Source organism: Apium graveolens, chromosome 5, assembly GCF_009905375.1.
Source record: "Apium graveolens cultivar Ventura chromosome 5, ASM990537v1, whole genome shotgun sequence".
Classification (NCBI taxonomy): domain Eukaryota; kingdom Viridiplantae; phylum Streptophyta; class Magnoliopsida; order Apiales; family Apiaceae; genus Apium; species Apium graveolens.
The window spans coordinates 145,658,766-145,671,728 of NC_133651.1; the positions used below are offsets into that span (position 1 = coordinate 145,658,766).

Sequence of the window (12,963 nt, forward strand, 5' to 3'; positions counted from 1 at the left end):
CGAATCTCTGGCCAGAGTGTATGAAATTAGAAATGAGTTTCTAATTTGAATTAATATGAACTTTGCATTATGAATAAGAAATCATTTGATTAAATTTGATAGGCTTGACACAAGATCCATGCCTTGTATTTAATCGAGATATTATAAGGGTGGAAGGAATTCATTGTACGGTAACTAGTCACTGACAGGTTCTTGATATTCTAAGTAGTGAATTCATATTATCCGGATAGTCGCGATATATTGAGAAGCATCACTCACGATGTAGAATAAATATAATTAATCAGTTAATTATATTTAGTGAATTTTAATATTCATATAAATAATTAATAAAAAGTTTATTATTATTTATTTCTACTACCGGCATAATATTGAACCTACAGGGTCACACCATAAAAGAATGTTTCCTTTGATGAATAATGAGAGAGAGAATTATTTTTCTAAATAGTTAAGAAAAAGAAATAATGATTAAAATAGTTTTAATTATTATTAAAGCATTTTATGAAGATAAAATGTGGGGGTTAAAATATATAAAGATATATTATAAAACCCTAGGAGAGTCCTATAAATAGAATGAGATGGATGGCTCATTTAGGACAAGATACACAACTTTGGTTTTGTGAAAACCCTAGCCTCCATCTTCTTCTTCTCTCTCTCTCCCAAAAACTCCATTTTATAAAAACTTAGTTTTTATAAAAAGGTTCATCGAAGCGGATTGTTCTTGGTGGATACTGGTAGAGTGCTTCACACACTGAGGAGCAACTGCTAGCACTCCAATTTTATAAAGCTTCAATTCACGAGGTATGGTTTCGATTCCTCAGTTTTTCCCTTTTATACATTTTTCTATATGTGCGGTATATGGTTTTTACGGAATAAATGTTATTTTGCGCTTCCGCTCATCCGTAAATTCCATCAGATGCTACAAGGTTTCAATGGATGATCTAAGTCATTCAACGGATGATCTAATGAAGTTTCAACGGGTGATCCAACATAGTTTCAACGGATGTTCCAATGAAGTTTCAACAGATGTTCTAATTCAAATTGCAGTTGATAGTGACTTGACAATCACATGGGTTGATTATATGCAAATAGAATGTGGTAGCCTATTTACAGGTTTTAGAGAACACAAAAGCATTTCCATTTCCATGCTTACTTGAAGAAAATCATAGATACTTGATGGAGAAATGAAGAAGCATGTGATTAGACAAAGACATATTTTATTTTATTAGTTTGTTTTATTCACTTGAATCTTGGTAATATATAAACCAAGAGTATCTAGTAGTAAAAAGTATTTGAATTATAGAAATAGAAAAGGTGTACTTCTGAATAATTTATGTGTTCTTGTAATTCTACTTGTAAGCCGCTGTGTGCAAACCTTGCATCACAGAGTTCTCAATCTTATATATATCTCTGGTGGAGAAGTTCAATCCACCAGAAAGTTTTTAAATACTTGTGTTTAATTACTTTGTGTTTAATTAGATCAATATTTTCATTCCGCACTTTTTCTTAATCAATCACTGTTATATATTTGAGATAGAGTAGTTCTTGAAATCGAAAAAGAACCAGAATTACATTCAACCCTCCTTCTGTAATTCTTTGTTAGATTTTTTGGGAATAACAATTGGTATCAGAGCAAGCTCTTGAAGTACAAAGAGTTTAAAGATCACAACAACTAACAAGATGAGCAAAAAAGATGCTAGAGTAAAAATTCCATTTCTGGACAAAGACAACTATCACCACTGGAAGGAGAAAATGCACTTGTATCTCCTCTCTCAAGATGAAGCATATGTGGATTGTATTGAGAAAATCTCTCATGTTCCTATAAGAGCTGCTACAGGTAATGAGCAGTCTATCCCAAAGCCTAGGGCAGAATGGTCTGATCCAGATGTTGAGGACAAGAAGGCCATGAACATTTTGTTTAATGGTGTTGATGGTGACATGTTTGACAACATCATCAATTGTAAAACTGCTAAGAATGTCTGGGATAAAATTCAAGTTATATGTGATGGAACTGAGAAAGTAAGGGAAAACAAGATGTAACTCTTGATTCAACAGTATGAGCACTTTCATTATGAAGATAGTGAAACATTAACTGATAATTTTAGTAGATTTCAAAAACTGCTAAATGCTCTAAAGCTGCGTGGAAGAATCTACCATACAAAGGATTCTAATCTCAAATTCCTTAGATCTCTGCCAAAGGAATGGAAGCCTTTAACATTCTCTCTTAGAAATTCCTAAGATTACAAGGAATTCACTTTGGATAGACTGTATGGAATTCTAAAGACCTATGAGGTTGAGATAGAACTTGATGAACAGCTGGAAAAAGGAAGGAAGAATGGAGGATCTATTGCATTGGTTGTGGAGCAAGAGACAGAAAGAGATAAAGGTAGCTAAGGAAAAGGGATAGTAGCTGAACATGAAGACCATCTTAGTCAAGATGATATGGATGACATAGATGAACATCTGGCTTTTCTATCCGGAAGGTTTGCCAAGCTCAAGTTCAAGAAGAATTTTGGAGCATCCAAGACAAACAGAAACATGGTTGACAAGTCAAAATTCAAATATTTCAAGTATGGATTGAGTGGTCATTTTGCAAGTGAATGCAGAAAGTCTGATTCTGATAGAAAGAAGTTTGAGCCTGTGGATTACAAGAAGAAATATTTTGAGTTGCTCAAACAAAAGGAAAGGGCTTTTCTAACTCAGGAAAATGACTGGGTTGCTAATAGATTAGATGAGGATGAGGATAAAAGCTATGTTAATCTAGCACTTATGGCCAAATCAGATGAAACAGAGGTCAGTTCATCCAGTGTTCAGGGAAATAGAAGGAATCTCTGGTATCTGGATAGTGGGTGCTCAAGGCACATGACTGGTGATTCCACCCTGCTCACTAAGTTCAAGGAGAATAGATCTCTTATTGAAGCTGCAAGGATAATGCTGGAAGAATCAAAGTTATCTACATATTTTTGGGCAGAAGCTGTTAATACTGCATGCTACACTCAAAACATTTCCTTGTTCAATCAAGCAAAATGTATGACTCCCTATCAATTGTTCAAGAATAGGAAGCCAACATTAAACTTTCTTCATGTCTTTGGCTGCAAATGCTATATTCTAAAGAATCAAACTGAGCAGCATGAAAAGTTTGATGCCAAAGCAGATGAGGGTATTTTTGTTGGTTATGCAGTTGGAAAAACATAAAGAGTCTACAATCTTAGAACCAACATTGTTATGGAATCTGTACATGTTGTGCTTAATGATAAGAAGATTGAAGGATTACAAGATGAAGGTTTCCATGAAAGCCTCAAATTTGACAATGTTGAGATAATTTGTGATGATAGTGAAGATGATCGTATGTGAAGGTCATGTGAACCCAGTCTATAACTTCGGTATGTCTCCCATCCTTTTTCTAAGTCCATTTTTTATAACATTATCCTCGCTTTGTCTTATGTTTTGTTATTGTTTCGGAACAATGCTTACTTCCAGGCAGCCGTTCGTCAAGCCGAATCTTGGAAGACGGCTTCGGAAAAATACAACAGGGCCTTAAAGAAGAAAAAGATCAAATACTCTTCCATGGAAAAGAAGCTGAAGCATAGGGATGGGGAGCTTTCAAAAGCTAATGCAGATTTGGTCAAGCTTAAAGCAGACCGGGACAGGACCATAGATTCCTATCTGGACACGGATGAGTTCGCTCAATCTATGCGAGTTAGGGATGACACGGTGTTCTCTATATTTTTCAGGACTCGATGGGGCTCGGCCCTTGGAACCGTAAACGATGCTTGTCCCGACATTAACCCGGAAGACTACACTTTCCCGTATGATGAGGCCCTCCTTCAGAGGTTCCGTGCCCGTGTGGTGGTTTCTGAGGACGTCCCTCATACCGAGCTCCTTCCTCTATCTGAGTCATCTTCCAGGGCTTCCATAGAGGAGTCCAGCTCTTCTTCTGGTGCGAGCGGCAGCGAGGGGCTGACCAATGAGAGCGAGGCAGATGATAACATGGATGTGGAGGGCTCTCCAGCTTATTGATATTTTTATTAATCCCTACGTGGCTATTTATTTATTTAGAACTGGCACTTCATATGCATTGAACTATTATCTATTGTCCATTTCTCATTAAATTTATCTTTATTTTTGCAGTTTTATTTTCTTATCACAGTTCCACGTTCCACAGAAACTTAATGTCATATAATGAAAATTTCATAAATCCTTGGGATCCATCCCTTACTTAGATTTTTATAAAACCAAACTTGAAATAGAAATCCTATTGAACTGTAATATAAAATCCTAAGGAGCCAAGGCTCATGATTTGTTTGAACATTATTACTAGTAAGTAAACCTTCCTTTTCTAAGGAACTATATATAATAAGTCTTCAGGTTTTGAGCATGCCAAGTCCTTGGTACTTCATCCACATCCATAGTTTCCAACTTGTAGGATCATCTTTCTTGAACACTTTTAATCTTGTACGGCCCTTCCCAATTTGGGGCTAGTTTTCCTTTCTGTCCTCCTCTAGAGGCTTCCACCTTCTTTAAGACCAAATCACCTTACTTAAAGAATCTTTCTTTCACCCTCAGGTTGTAATAAAAAAAGCTTTCTTTCGATATTCCACAATCTTTGCATGTGCTTCATCTCGCACTTCATCTATTAAATCCAGGGCTAATCTCTGTCCTTCTTCATTTTCCTTAGTATTGTAGGCATGGACTCTCGGAGACGAATGTTATATCTCCACAGGAACGACCGTTTCTGCCCCATATGCTAACATAAAGGGTGTTGCTCCTGTGGTGACTCTACATGTGGTCCTGTAAGCCCAAAATATTGGAAGTATTTCATCTACCTGGTTAATCCTGTACTTCTCAATCCTTTTCTTTAATCCATCTCAGATAATCTAATTTGCCACTTCTGATTGCCCATTGGCTTGAAGGTGGGCTTTGGAAGTGAATCGTAGTTCAATCTCATTCTCCTCACAATACTTCTTGAATTCCTCATTATTTAATTGTGTTCCCTTATCGGTTACTGAGATGCGAGGATTCCATATCTACACATGATATTTTTCTAAAAAAATTGTGCAATCTGCTTAGTCGTAATTTTGGCCAAACGCTTGGCTTCGATCCACTTAGTAAAGTAGTCAATATCCACAATAAAGAACTTCCTCTGCGTTGTGGCCATGGGAAATGGCCCAAGAATATCCACTCCCCTTATGGCAAAGGGAATGGGAGAATTTATGAAAGTTAGCATCTCGGGAGGCTGTCGAACAACTGGTGCATGCTTCTGACAATGATCACACTTCTTCAGATATTATTTAGCATCAACCATCATTTTTGGCCAATAGAAGCCTAAATGAGTTATCTTGTTTGCAAAGGCCCTGCCCCCCAAGTGTTGTTCATAAATACCTTCACGCACTTCTTCGAGGGCCAATCGCGCTTCATTGAACCTAAAGTACCTAAGGCCCACATAAAACCTTTTATATCAGATTATGTCGATCAAAGAGTATCTTAGTGCTTGCACAGCCAAATTTTACGGTTCTATCACATCATTTGGGAGCCAGCCGGTTTGGATATGGGCCTTAATGTGATCTATCCATGATCTCCCAAGCTCTATGGGGGCAACAAGTTTAATATCAATGCTCCGTGTTTTCAAGACACGAAAATACGTACGCCCGAAACTTTCTTCTACCTCCGAAGAAGCAAATTTGGATAACACATCCTCCTTAGCATTTTCTTCTCTCAAAATATGCTCGACATGGCACTCATCGAATTGAGTCATCACAGCTCTCACCAGGCATACATGCTTTACCATGGTTTCGTCTCTCGCTTCGAACTCTCCCTCAACCTGGGATACTACCAGTTTCGAGACTTCATATACTTTCAAATTCTTGACCCTCAATGTCCCAACTAGGCCTAGTCCAGCGATCAGAGCTTCATACTCATCTTCATTATTCGTGATAGGAAAATCTAACTTCATAGCATATTCAATTACTCATCTTCATTATTCGTGATAGGAAAATCTAACTTCATAGCATATTAAATTAGGAACCCGCCAAGGCTTTGTAAAAATAACCCTGCTCCACTTGAATTTGTTTGTGAGTTGGTTTGTGGGGTTTATTCAAACTCTATTTTAAGTTGTTGCATTCTTAGAGGCATTGACTTATTCATTTGGTTATGGTTATTCTAAGGGGATCGATTGCATTATCATTTAGTGGCATTTATGTAGTTATATTCATGCATTAGGTTGTTTTGTAGTTTTGAGTCTGTTTATACTTGGGGGACAAGCAATGATTCAAGTTTGGGGGTGTGATAAGTGGATTTTATATCTACTTAGAATGCTTCATTACAGGCTTAAGTTGGTATTTTGGACTCAATTTATTGGTATTTTTGATGTATTTTTGTGTAATTGCATTGCAGGCATTACTTGGATGAATAAATGAGCTTTTCAAAGAAATATGTTATAAAAAGATCAGAATTGGAAACCTAGGCCATGTTCAAGTTGTAGAGAATCTCGATAGCTTTGTGTGGACGGTTGAATCATCAAATTCCGAGGAATAGAGCTCAAGTTATGGCCAAAAGAAGAATTGCAGTCAAAAGACAAGAAGGCCCACGCGCCCGTGCTCAGAAGGCAGACAAGCCACGCGCCCGTGCCGCGTCCAGCGCTTGCGCCCTAACCCTGTGCCAGAATCCTGATTTGACTTGAAATCGAAGAATTTGAGGGCCCAGATCCACCAGAAGCCTATATAAACCCAGAATAATTTGTTTTTTAGAACAAGGAGCCAAGGGATAGCATTGAGAAGACCTAAAAAGCACAAGACGGCTACGGAGAAGAAGACTTTTGTATTCTTCAATTAGTTGATACTTTGGATTCTTGTTTTCGATTTGTCTTTGAACCCTAGTACTCTTATATTGTTTATTATCATGTTTTTATTGGAACTCATGGTGATGATTAGTTCGATTATGAACTAATCATTGTCATGGGGTTCTAACGGATTTATTTATAGATTTCAATAGTTAATTGTTTCATAATCCTTTATGTGTGGTGATTTATAATTTCCTAGTTTGGGTGTGCTAATTCGTCTTTGATGCGTAGCTAACATCTAAGATTATTTGTTAATCTCTATTAAAGTGATAGTGAATATAGAGGTTTAGAACTTGCCATGCTAGCATAGGTTTAAGTATGAATTGACATGCATAATTCGTAGTGTATTTTAACCATTTTACACACCCTATGTAATCATAATAGATAACTTGCTCTTAAACCATTACGTTTTCAATCTTTATAGACATATTGGGACTAAGCATAACTGGTGTCTATTCAACTTCTATGTTAATTGTGGATGTTTGATAGTATGGTATACGTATAACAAAAGTTAGCATATACTAGTCTCATGTTATCTGATTAGTTATCATCACCATCACATGCTATGGTTAAAGACATAACTTTGAATGAAGTATTTAATAAAGTTAAAATCCCATTTTTATTCTCATATAAGTAATTCAATCTTAATTCTCTTAGTTAATGTTATTTAGTATAATCTCTTAGTTAAATTAAAAGTTAAATTGTTATTTGTCTTAGCAGTGATTGATAACCAAACATTGTTGCATAAGTGCATAATCTGAACTTAACCTAAACCAGTCCCTGTGGGAACGAACTTGACTTATATCTTATACTACTTGTGATTACGTACGCTTGCGTGTATTTTCCCGTTTAAATTATAGCGAACAAGTTTTTGGAGCCGCTGCCGGGTACATTAGTGTTAAATTTTAGTTTATGTGCTACACATCAGTGGTATTTAAAGTTCATTGACTCAGATATTTTACTTATTTGTTTATTTTGTTTGTGTTTCAGGTACTCTAGAGAGCGTGTATGCGAACGTGTTCTCAATCTCGTAAGGAAACACTGGACGAAGTTGAAGAAGTTTTTGAAGAAGTTAAGAAATTTGAAGAAGAAGTTTTTATTACAGTGGGAGAACCAGCAACAAATCCGAAAGCTTTGATGGATTATTCTCAATCAAAGATCAATGACATTCAATCTAGCATTTTTAGACCAGCCATTGCGGTTAATACTTTTGAAATCAAGTCTAGCACGATTCAAATGGTGCAGAATTCAGTCCAGTTTGGGGGTTCTCCTACGGAAGATCCCAACATGCACATTAGAAATTTCATCGAGATCTGCGACACTTTCAAGTTCAACAATGTTTCTGAGGATGATGTGAAGTTGAGGCTTTTCCCATTCTCTCTGAGAGATAAAGCTAGGTGCTGGTTACATTCTCTACCAACAGTTTCTATCACTACTTGGGAGGATCTTTCTCAGAAGTTTCTTACTAAATTCTTCCCTATGGCAAATACATCTACAATCAGGAATGCTCTTACTTAATTTACGCAGCAATCGGGAGAATCTTTAAGTGAAGCTTGGGAGCGCTACAAGGAGATGCTTAGGAAGTGTCCTCTTCATGGAATGCCTGATTGGATGATTATCAATTGCTTTTATAATGGTTTTGGAGCACAGTCCAGACCCATGCTCGATGCAGCATCAGGTGGAGCATTATGGGCTAAGAGCTATGTTGAAGCTTATGAGCTAATTGAATTGATGGATGCTAGTGAATATCAGAACCTAACTCAGAGACTACCTCAAGGCAAGGTAGCAGGAATTCTGGAGGTGGATACAGCTACCACTATAGCTGCTCAGCTAAAGGTTTAAATGATGAAAGTGGATTCTTTGGCTAACTATGGAGTTAATCAGATTACAAGTGTTTTTGAGCTTTGTGCAGGTGCGCATGAGACGGAGCAATGTGTTATATCTAGTGAATCAGCTCAATTCGTGAGCAACTTTCAAAGGTCACAATAACCAGTTCCTGCCACTTATCATCCTAAAAACCGAAACCATCTTAACTTTAGTTGGAGCAACAACCAGAATGCAGTACAACAGCCTTATCAGCATTTTGGAGCAAAGCACTTCAACCCTCCTGGTTTTCAACAACAGTATGCACCATGACAACAACTCTAACTTCAGCAACAACCGCATGGAAGTGTTGGTCAATCTATTAATGAAAAATCTGAATTGGAGGAGTTGAGGCTTATGTGCAAAAGCCAAGCAGTTTCTATCAAGACTCTGGAGAATCCAATAGGGAAAATTGCCAATGCTTTGTTGAACCGTCAACCAGAAACTCTTCCTAGTGATATAGAAGCTAATTCAGGAAAGAGGGAAGTCAAGGAGAAGTTGAAGGCAATCACATTGAGGTTTTGAAGGGTCACGAACCCCCCAATTCAGCAAGATAAAGATTTTGAAAATTCTGTTCAGAATGCAGGTGCATCTGCACCTTTGCCAATTCCAGAAAATGAGATATTAGCTGAAAAAGTGGCGCAGAAGGATGCCGAGGTGGAACCGAAGAAGAAAGCTGTTGAAAAAAATCCTCCTGAGGGTAATACAGGGGATAAACAGGTCTACCCACCTCCGCCATATCCTAAAAGAATTCAGAAGCAGAAGTTCGATAAGCAATTTGCCAAGTTTTTGGAGGTTTTCAAGAAGTTGCACATTAACATACCTTTTGCTGAAGCTCTAGAATGGATGACGAGCTACGCTAAGTTTATGAAGGGTATTCTATCTCGGAAGCTAAAACTTGAGGAGTTGGAAACCGTTGCTATAACGGAAGAGTACAGTGTTGTGCTGCAACATAAACTACCTCCTAAGCTTAAAGATCCAGGAAGCTTCACGATACCTTGCACCATTGGAAATCTATCATTCGACAAGTGTTTGTGTGACTTAGGATCTAGCATAAATCTGATGCCATTGTCCGTTTTTAAGAAACTTGGACTACCTGATCCAAAACCTGTGAACATGTCTTTGCAACTGGCTGGCCATTCCATCACCAATCTGCGAGGAGTAGTGGAGGATCTCTTGGTTAAGGTGGATAAACTCATCTTCCCAGCTGATTTTGTCATTCTAGACTTTGAGGAGGATAAGAAGATTCCCATTATCTTGGGAAGACCATTCTTAGCTACGGGCCAAACTCTTATAGATGTGCAAAAGGGTGAATTAACCATAAGAGTTCAATGTTAGGATGTCACGTTCAATGTCTTCAATGCAATAAAATTCCCTACTGATGAAGAGGAGTGGTTTAAAGTGGAGTTGGTCGACTCCGTAGTGACTTCGGAGCTCGATCACTTGCTAAGGACTGATGCATTAGAAAGAGCCTTAACAGCGGATTTATATAGTGAAGATGAAGAAAGGAAAGAGCAGATGCAGTATTTGAATGCATTCCCATGGAAGAGGAAGTTGGACTTACCGCTCGAGTCTTTTGGATTGAAAAAGCTGAAAAATTCTCCAAAGCGTCTCAAGCCATCTATTGAAGAAGCTCTTACACTTGAGCTCAAACCACTGCCTGATCACTTGAGGTATGCATTTTTAGGTGATGCATCTACTTTGCCTGTTATTATTACATCTAACCTTTCAGGAAGTGATGAAGATAAGCTCTTGATAATTCTGAGAGAGTTTGAATCAACAATTGGATGGACTATAGCAGATATCAAGGGAATCAGCACTTCTTATTGCATGCATAAAATTCTGCTTGAGAAGGAAGCAAGCCAATTATGGAGCAACAAAGTAGGCTAAATCCTATCATGAAGGAGGTTGTGAAGAAAGAAATTCTTAAATGGCTAGATGCAGGAATCGTATATCCTATATCTGATAGTTCGTGGGTGAGCCCGGTGCAGTGTGTGACTAAGAAAGGAAGCATTACCGTTGTAGCAAATGAGAAAAATGAGCTCATCCCTACTCGGACAGTCACATGATGGAGAGTTTGCATGGATTATCGAAAGCTGAATAAAGCCACTAGGAAAGATTACTTTCCGCTTCCATTCATTGATCATATGCTTTACAGGTTGGCTGACCATGAGTACTATTGTCTTCTGGATTGATATTCGGGATATAATCTGATTTGTATTGACCTAGAAGATCAAGAGAAGACCACGTTTACTTGTCCATTTGGCACGTTCGCCTTCCATCGAGTCTCTTTCGGACTTTGTGGTGCGCCTGCTACTTTTCAGAGATGCATGATGGCCATTTTCTCAGACATAATTGGCACTAATATGGAGGTGTTCATGGATGACTTTTCTGTGTTCGGGACTCCTTATGAAGAATGCTTGCATAATCTTTGTTTGGTGCTGAAAAGATGTGTTGAGACCAATTGGGTGCTCAATTGGGAAAAATGTCACTTCATGGTGCAATCGGGTATCATTCTTGGGCACAAGGTATCTAACAAGGGTCTTGAGGTGGATAAGGCCAAGGTCGGGGTAGTTGAAAATCTTCCTCTTCCAATCTCAGTTAAAGGAGTCCGCAGTTTTCTTCGTCATGCGGGTTTTTATCGGCGTTTTATTAAAGACTTCTCCAAAATCTCTAAGCCTTTGTGCAATATGCTGGAAAAGGATATTCCATTTAAATTCGATGAAGAATGTCTAGCTGCTTTTGAAAGCTTGAAAAAGTGTTTGACTACAACATCTGTGATTATTGCACCTGATTGGAATGAGCCCTTCGAGATGATGTGTGATGCTAGTGACTATGTAGTTGGAGCAGTTCTTGGCCAGAGAAAGTAGAACATTTTCCATATAGTTTACTATGCTAGTAAGACCCTTAATGGTGCTCAGCTGAATTACACTACCACAGAGAAGGAGTTACTGGCAATTGTCTACGATTTTGAGAAATTTCAATCTTATTAGCTTGGGACAAAGGTGACAGTTTACACAAATCATGCTGCTATTCGATATATGGTCTCGAAGAAAGATTCAAAACCTCTCTTGATTCGATGAATTCTCTTACTTCAGGAATTCGAGCTAGAAATCAAGGATCAGAAAGGTAAAAAGAATGAGGTAGCTGATCATCTATCACGCTTGGAAGATCAAGGTAAAGCTTCATTGGACAAGACGTTGATCAATGAATCTTTTCCTAATGAGCAACTTTTTGGGGTGTAAGAAGAACCATGGTTTGAAGATGTTGTAAATTATCTTGTGAGTAATGTATTTCCCCCAGAACTCTCTTATGCTCAAAGGAAGAAGTTTCTACATGAGGCAAAGTGGTATCAATGGGATGAATCGTTCTTGTTTAGACAGAGAGCTGACCAGATTATCGGATGATGCATTCTGTATAGTGAGACGGAGGGAATCTTAAGAGACTGTCATTCTACTGTGTATGATGGAAAATCTGGTGGAGAGAAGACAATAGCCCGTATCCTTCAAGCAAGATTCTTCTGGCCTACTTTGTTTAGGGATGCTCATCAGTTTGTTTCAAGATATGATCGTTGCCAACGAATTGGTAATATATCCAAGAGAGATGAGATGCCTCTTAATGTGATGCTCGAAGTTGAGATTTTCAATATTTGGGGAATCGACTTCATGGGGCCATTTGTCTTGTCCTATAATAATCAGTATATTCTGTTGGCGGTGGATTATGTGTCCAAATGGGTCGAGGTGAAAGCGTAACCAACCAATGATGCTAAGGTGGTGATTCACTTCCTTCATAAGCAAATATTCACGCGTTTCGGCACTTCAAGAGTCATAATCAGTGACGAGGGATCGCATTTCTGTAATCAAAAGTTCACTAAACGATGGAGAAGTATCACGTGAATCATCGTATTACCACAGCTTACCATCCTCAAACTAATGGGCAAGCTGAAGTGTCTAATTGGGAGATTAAACTTATCTTGGAAAAGGTGGTGAGTCCATCAAGAAAAGATTGGTCTGTGAAGCTAGATAAAGCTGTATGGGCATATAGAACAACATTCAAGACTCCTCTTGGTATGTCTCCTTTCTAGTTGGTGTATGGGAAGGCGTGTCATTTTCCTGCGAAGTTAGAGCATAAAGCATATTTGTAATATCCCATATTTTCAATATTATTATTATAATTATTTGGAATTATTTATGTGATTTTACGTGAATTTTGGTGAATTATCTGATAAGTGGAATTGATGTTTGGGTGTTTATATGTGATATTAT

The 12,963-nt window shown here is 37.9% G+C and overlaps 1 non-coding gene across 1 annotated transcript; it reads right to left on the reverse strand.

Moving 5' to 3' along the window:
* Positions 1-8,329: 8,329 nt before the first annotated feature.
* LOC141663115 (small nucleolar RNA R71) lies at positions 8,330-8,436 on the reverse strand. The gene has a single exon (XR_012551200.1). It is a non-coding gene; the product is annotated as a small nucleolar RNA R71 (small nucleolar RNA).
* Positions 8,437-12,963: the final 4,527 nt, after the last annotated feature.